Source organism: Ochotona curzoniae, unplaced genomic scaffold, assembly GCF_017591425.1.
Source record: "Ochotona curzoniae isolate NIBS_2020 unplaced genomic scaffold, NIBS_Ocur_1.0 contig_773, whole genome shotgun sequence".
Classification (NCBI taxonomy): domain Eukaryota; kingdom Metazoa; phylum Chordata; class Mammalia; order Lagomorpha; family Ochotonidae; genus Ochotona; species Ochotona curzoniae.
The window spans coordinates 45,485-53,265 of record NW_024466556.1 but is presented as its reverse complement, the minus strand read 5'-3'; positions in this window follow the sequence as shown (position 1 = coordinate 53,265).

Sequence of the window (7,781 nt, the reverse complement as noted above, 5' to 3'; positions counted from 1 at the left end):
TCGATGGGGCCTGGGCACTTCCTCCTTCTCCTGCACACAGGCAGAAACAGTCTCCAAGGACTCAGGCTTAGGCTCCTGGTGGCCCCGAGGTGATGTTGGCTCACAGATGGGCCAGATAGGCGTTGATCTTGGCAGCCACGCAGTCCAGATTGCTGGTGCAATGCATGGCATGGCCAGGCTGCACCTGGAAGCTTGGCCTGCTCGGAATTCTCCAAGGGCAGAACTTGTTCCCGGTATCAATAGTCCAGTCACAGGGATTGTGAGGTCTCCCTAGAGGCTTACCACAGCCCCAGACCCTCCAGGTACTGTGCACTTCAGGGTCCTTTGGAACCTCCAGGAACTGCACATAGGTAATTTCAGCAGTCTCATCTTGATCTTCATCTTCCATGGGCACAGCTCAACCAGTAGTGCTCCCTGGCCAGTGCTGTTGTGTGCTGTGTGTGGGCCACTGGCTGGGATTCCACATGAGCAGGCACTCTAAGTACTCTGCCAGGTCTGAACTTAACTTGGACAGGCAGAATGCAATCCCACATAGAATGTAACTCATGGCTCCTCTGGGTTCAACTACTGAATGGCATGTCTACTGCTATCATAGTGTAAATAATGATTCTGACTCTCTAGATGTCAGCTCAGAATGGATCCTGGAGCCATGGCAGGAACAGTTCCAGTGTGCTGAGCTCTAATGTTCTGCAGAATGCACTCACCATTTTGCCTTCTGGGATCCTGTAACTCAATCTGAAGTCTGCTCGTTTGACACACATACTGGCATATAGCAGCATGTTCCCTAGCTTCAGATCCCGGTGAGCTATCTGCTGGCTGGAGGCAGCTGTTGCCTCCAGCAACTGGACCAATATGTCACTGGCCTTGTCCACCAGGCCCCCATGTGCTATGATGTAGTTCTACAGTTGAGATTTGTGGCAAATTCCATCGTGATATCGAGGTGGTTGAATGCGTGACTCACCTGCAGCACTCACGTGATATGCTCGTCCTGCATTCTACATCACCTTCACAGCCACTTGTGTTCCTGACTGCCTGTGGTGGGCCAACACCACCATCCTGAAGCTTTCTTGGCCAAAAAAGGATATAAAATCCAGCTCAGTCAGGTGGCTGACTTTACTGAGATAGTCCTCTGTTCTTTCATCTCATAAATAAAACTTTTGACTGCTCTGTCAGAGATCCACAAATTATCTAACCCGCAATCTTAACTGTGCTACATAATAAGAAAAGAAAAAGGATGACAAGGGGAAAACCAGTTATGAAGTACGTGTAAGAAATGGACCAATCATGATCCAGCAGGCATTTGAACAAGTGATGGCCCTTGTGAAGTCAGCACAAGGGAGGCACTAAGCACAGCTGCACACAATCCTCAGGTGGGGAGGGTTTCTCAAGAGTCTGTACATGCATAAAAGTAGGGATCCCAAGGGCTCTTTGATTAGAGAGATGGCAGTGCTCAACATTTATGGTTAGAGAAATTCCAACCTGAATTGTGCTTCAAGTCTTTTCCTTTCTGGTTTTAACAGTCATAACTGTTGACTTTGAAGGTCACTTAATGTCTAGACTTGAAGTACATTCTTTTTTTTATAAGGTTCCATAGGCTCAGGGATTTCTTCCCCTCCCCAATTCACCATCTCCCAATGACTTCCCCGATTAATACAGTAGCACAGTCCTTCAAAACCATCATGAGCCCAATATTCTGCTACTTAAGGAAATACACATTCTTTTACCTCTGAACAAAAGGTCTCAAAATGATGACCCTTCCCTGATATCATGACACTGTGACACAATGTTGTTGCCCAAGACACCACTAGGCAAGCCAGCAGAAGAGCTAATCTATTGTCCCTTCCCCTCCCATGGGCATGCCTCCCAGCCCCAGTCACCTGCAGATGCCAGCACAGGTTCCCACAGTGCTCAGATCAGCTGGTTGGAAGCCATCCTCACAAAGGTCAGTGGACCCACCCTGTGTAACATCTTCACAGGGTCCCAGTGGTCTACATTCGGCATGTGGTCTATGGTGAGTCCCTACCTATCCTGTGCCACTGGCAGTCATTGTTTCTCTGGGAGCACCTGGTATAGGAATCAGGACCATAGGCTGATGTTGGATGAACCTGTCCATCTATAGGCTGCTGACTTGTCCCTGTGCCTCCTCTGTCCATTTAAAAGGCACAGGCCATGCAAATATCCCATCATGGTCAACATCAGGATATGCTTGTCAGCCTTGCACCTACCGCATGTGGTGAACAAGATCCACCCTCACTTATCCATCAGACTGAGATATACCACTGCACCATGCTACCTACCCATGGCAATGTAACCTGGTCCCATGGACTCATGAGAACATCACGATGGCCCAGAGCAAGGCAGACCCATTTCCTGCATTCCCTCTGGTGTCCTGGTGTGGTCCAAGATAGAGGCATCCACCATGCCCATGACACTGAGCCCACTCCAGTGGGAGGGGTCATGTAGCATCCATAAACCGCACTGGAGGTGGGGCAGGGGTTTCTGCTGAACTCTGCCCTGCCCAGGACATATCCCCACGGTCCCCTGATACACAGCGGTTGAGTGGCATTCTGAGGTGTCATGTCAGCTTCCCAGCATTAACATCTACCCTACTTGTGGCCCTGCCCTTGAACTTGTCCTAAATTACAGGGTCTGGCTGCTATGGTCCCATAGCCTCCTCAAGGATTGCCATCCCAGGGCCAGGTTTGGCACACAGTACAAACTCTTGCCAAGTGTGGAACAGTACATTCCTTCCCCAGGAAAGTGGTAAGCATAACATGATCACCATACTGGAGGCTGGGGGGATAGACAGCAGGAGGTGCAGCCAGCACATTCTCCTTGCCTCGCACCATGTGTCTGCCTGCCTGCTCCTGATTGTGTGCTGGCTGGGGATTGGGCTCCAGCCCCCTGATGTTGGAGCCCAATCCCCAGCCAGCACACAATGCTCGGATGGCAGGGGGCTGGGGGTACAAGCAGAGGGCCAGCACACCTCAGCAGCTGCTCACCTAGTCAGTGTGGGTTACAAGGCTCTTTGTGGGTGCTCAGCAGCTGGAACAGGATGGTTTCTACCAACTTCTAGTAGTGGAACTGGGACTGTGGCCCACAGGTAAAGAAGGCATGTCGTGGTGTGATGTCATTATGTGGGGGTGGGGATAGCATTGGCACCTGAGAGCAGAGTTCATGAGATTTGAGTAGGCGCAGTTCTCCCCATGGGCCTCCCACTCTCTATGTTGCTGTTGTACACCTAAGTGATGTTCGATTTCTGGAATATAGTATGACTGCCTGTCACCATGTAGTCAGCCCAGAAGAACATCTGTGGCTAAGGCTGGGGATTTGAGGATGGCACGGCTGGCTTCAGATTCCAAAAATATTGTTGTGGGCAAGCTGTAACTTCCTCTCCCACACACTGTCAACCTGCACGCTCTCCAGCCAGGCTTTAAAGTCCTCACAGTGCATTCTCACCTGCTTTAGCTCTTGCTCATTCCTTCCCAGGTCGATGGGAGAGGCATGAAAACACCATGCTGCAAGTCATTCATCTCTCCTTAGCCTCTGCTTCATGCAGTGTTCTCTGACTCTATATTCACTCCCCAGCTCAGAGCTTCACATCTCTGACTTGTAAGCGGCCCATGCATAACCAATATCCAGGACATGTTTTTCAACTTCTTTTCAGCTTTTAGCCCACAGCAGAAGGTATGGTGGACTGTTTGGTGTTTTGTCTTTTGAAGCCTCTCTATACCGTGCACTTGCTCATGAACATGTTACTTAAAGTACTGAACGCAGTGCAGAGCAGTTTGCCTGTCTCATGGCACAACCTTGCATTTCTCCCCTAAGAAGGCAGAAGGCACCTGTGAACAGGCAGTGCCATTGGATGAGGTCACATGGTGCATCTTCGCTCCACTGCATCCACTTCCTTGTTGAATCAGCTGGATAACACACCCTAACAGGCAGTCTTTCCATTAATCCAAACTGATATCAAACTTATATGCAAGATGCTACTGAATTACTGACAGTCAGAAAACCAAATACATATTTCAGATGTTTCAGTGCTCAACCTACAGAGCTAAGAAATCACCAGAGTTTAGGCTACCATGCCCTGAGATTTGCAAGAAGGGATAAAAACTGATACTACATAGCTTCTCTGATAAAAGGAACAAGGCCACACAGCATGACTCGGGAATGTTAGCATGCAATGGAATCCCCAGATATTTAACAAAACCCATGTTCAGAGCCCCTCCATGGAGGCTCTGACTCAGCAGGACCTGGGTGGGTAGGAAAAGTCACATTTGTACAACATGGCCAGTGGGATGGCGGATGACTGTCTGGACCTCAGGATGACAGCCCTTTAGTGGAAGGACATGCGCACCAGCAGCTATGGCATTGGAAGGAGCCCAGGCACAGGAGAGGGACAACTAAGAGAGAGGGCAGGGAGGGCAGCCTTGGCTGTGCAAAGCCTGGGAAGCAGAACACTGCTCCATCCAGCAGGCCTATACTCAGCACACAGCCTCTCTGAACAGTAGGCAAGAGAGGATGGGAGGACAATGAAGAACCCTGTGGCCACCACCTACAATTACGTGGGAGGCCCAAACTCTGGAGGAGGTAAGTGGAGGCACTAAGTGTCCTGGAGGCTATCTGCCTTGGAAAGAAGGTAAGCACATAAAGGTAAATCTTCAGACGAGCTTCAGATTCTGGGCTGGCTGGGAAAGCTCCTGTGACATCATATGGGACTATCAGTTTCCATTTCTTATTTGTTAAAATATACTGTGGTAGAACAGGTAGAACGTGACTTTCCCTGGCATTCTTCCTTTATCCCACAAACCCTGGCACCAGGGAATCCACACTCAAGCAAGCACCATGCTTCTTAAGATGTTCAGCTTCATATTGGTGACAGTGTTAAAACTTACTGTTGTTACACATTCACACACACACATACGCACACACACCATATGCGTTATGATCACACAGAACCTCATGCAGACTAAAAGAGACATAATGAAATCAGGAACAGTAGTGAGATTATCCACAGCTTGAATTCCTTGTCTGCGGTTAACTCTTGTAATTCTCTTCTCTATTATTATTCAACCGTGATTTTGAATAGGAAAAAGTACTTCTACACTCCTCATCATGCAGAAGCATTCATATTGCATGCTGAAGATTCCCTTATTGTGTTGATTTCATAATCCCTGTTCTACTTCAAATGCAGTTTTAGTTGAAGTTAGCATAGCAAAGCACCAGAATTTTTAAACATCCCAGTTGGCCATAGGCAACCCTCTACACTTCTTGGAGGCTGAAGAGGGAAGAGCCACCTGCAGAGTTCGAGCTGTGTGAGGTTGCCACCCTGTGGCCAGGTAGGAGCACTGCCACCACCTCCTTGTAGGGTCAACCTGACTCAACAGGGTTTTTCAATGTTTTTGTGTGTGTGTTTGTTTCCCCTCCTATAAAATTACTTTTATTTGACAGGCAGTTATTGAGAGAAAGGGAACAGAGACACCTTCCACCTGCAGCTTTATTCCCTAGATTATTACAAAGGTCACTCTGAGCTCTACCAAAGTTAGGAGCCAGGAGATCCTTCTGGATTCTAGGCCATTCTCTGCTGTTTCCTCAAGATGCATTAGCACGAACCTGGATTAGAAGTGAAGAGGCAGGACCCAAACCCAGGCCCAATTGAAATTTTGGAACTAGGTGGAAGCTCAGCCTACTAAGCCACACTTTCAGCCCTCACCGGCTTTGTTTTATGCCACCACCCAACAGCTAAGAGAAGTACTTGGAATATCGTTGGCACAAGGATGATTTTCACTTCATTTTTTTTAAAGATTTATTTTTATTATCTTTTTATTGGAAAGGCAGATATATACAGAGAGGAGAGACAGAGAGGAAGATCTTCCATCCAATGATTCACTCCCTAAGTGAGTGCGACAGGCGATGCTATGCTGATCCGAAGCCAGGAGACTCTTCCGGGTCTCCCACGCAGGTGCAGGGTCCCAAAGTTTTGGGCCGTCCTCGACTGCTTTCCCGGGGCCACAGGCAGGGAGCTGGAATGGAAGCAGGGCTGCCGGGATAGAACCAGCACCCATAAGGGATCCCGGGCGTGCAAGGCGAGGACTTTAACCATTTGCGCCACCTCGTCGGGCCCGAATTTCACTTCTTTACATATTTCTTCTCCCTTGTTTCTCAGGTTTATTTACTTTATCTTAAATTCATTTACACAGGGCCCAGCAGCGTGGCCTAGTGGCTAAAGTCTTGGCCTTGAATGCCCGGGATCCCATATGGTCCTGGTGGCTCCACTTCCCATCAAGCTCCCTGCTTGTGGCCTGGGAAAGCAGTTGAGGATGGCCCAATGCCTTGCGACCCTGCAACCATGCTGGAGACCTGGAGGAAGTTCCTGGCTCCTGGCTTCATATCGGCACAGTACTGGCCATAGCGGTCAGTGAATCATCACTGGGGAGTGAATCATCGGATGGAAGATTTTCCCCTCTGTATCTCCTACTTTCTGTATTTCAGACTTTGAAATAAATAGACAAATAAATCTTTTAAAAAAAATTCATTTACACAGAGAGCTCTTCCTTCTGTTAGTTCACTTTCCAGCTGGACAAAACAAGCATATCTGCATTTGTTTCTAATTGGACAAAACAACCCAAACTGCAAAACATCCAGAAGGGCCACAGGGGCCAAGCCCTTTGGGCCATCCTCCATTGCTTTTCCTAGGTCTTTAGCAGAGAACTAGATTGCAAGTGCAGCATCCAAGATACAACCCAGCACCATACAGGAACACAGAGGGCCACAAACCAGATGGTCTTAATACGACAGAATACAGCCCCATCTCCAGGACAACTCTGAATTACACCTACTTACAGTCAGCTATACTAATTGCTCTGCATTTTAGGAAAACCTCTTAGGGAGCACAGGGATGATACAGAGACCCACTGTGCCATCTATGGACTCTGACACATAGGGCAAGCATAACTGTAGAGTCCAAGAAGAAACATAACACAACAGGCTGGTTCTGCACTAAGGAGCAGGACTTCACAGCAAACCAAAATAGGCATCTCCTCATGGCCTGACACTTGTGCTTTCCCATCTCTGTACTTGGCTCAACTTCTGCTCCCTAGGAGACCCTGTCACTCGCTCCAAATCTGACTTTTCTACCATGTCATTCAGGATGTAGGCGGCCATTCCCACAACCACAGGCCACTGATGTGCAAGGGCACCCCACAGCCACATAAACACTCTCAAGGCCATCCACACAATGACAGGTACCTGTTGAGTGAAGTCATCTGTACATCCACAGACCCACGCGAAGCAAGGCTGTCCCAGCACCAACCCTGACTGGCAGGACCGCCACTCACCCACATGATCCTTACACATGAGGCCATCCCTGCACTGACGGCATCCAGGAGCGTGAGGCTGTCCATGTACCCACAGATCATGAGAGATGATCCCTGAGCCCACAGGCCCTGGACATGCTAAGATGTCCTTTTACACACAGGTCTTTGATGCGTAAGAACACATTTGCACCCAAAGGTCCCTGTCACAGGAGGGCATCCCTGCGCCCACAGCCACTCAAACACAAGGCCTACCTTGTGCCCAAAGGACACCATCAAGCAAAGCCATCCTGCTGCACCTACAAACCCCTGTTATGAAGATCAGCCCTGAATCACAGGCTCCCATTACATAAGGCCGTCCTTGCAGCCATAGGTTCTTGCACACACAGGTCTCTTTCAAACAAGGCCATCCCTAAACCCACATCCAAAGTAGCACAAGGCCATCCCTGCACCCAAAGGCTGCTG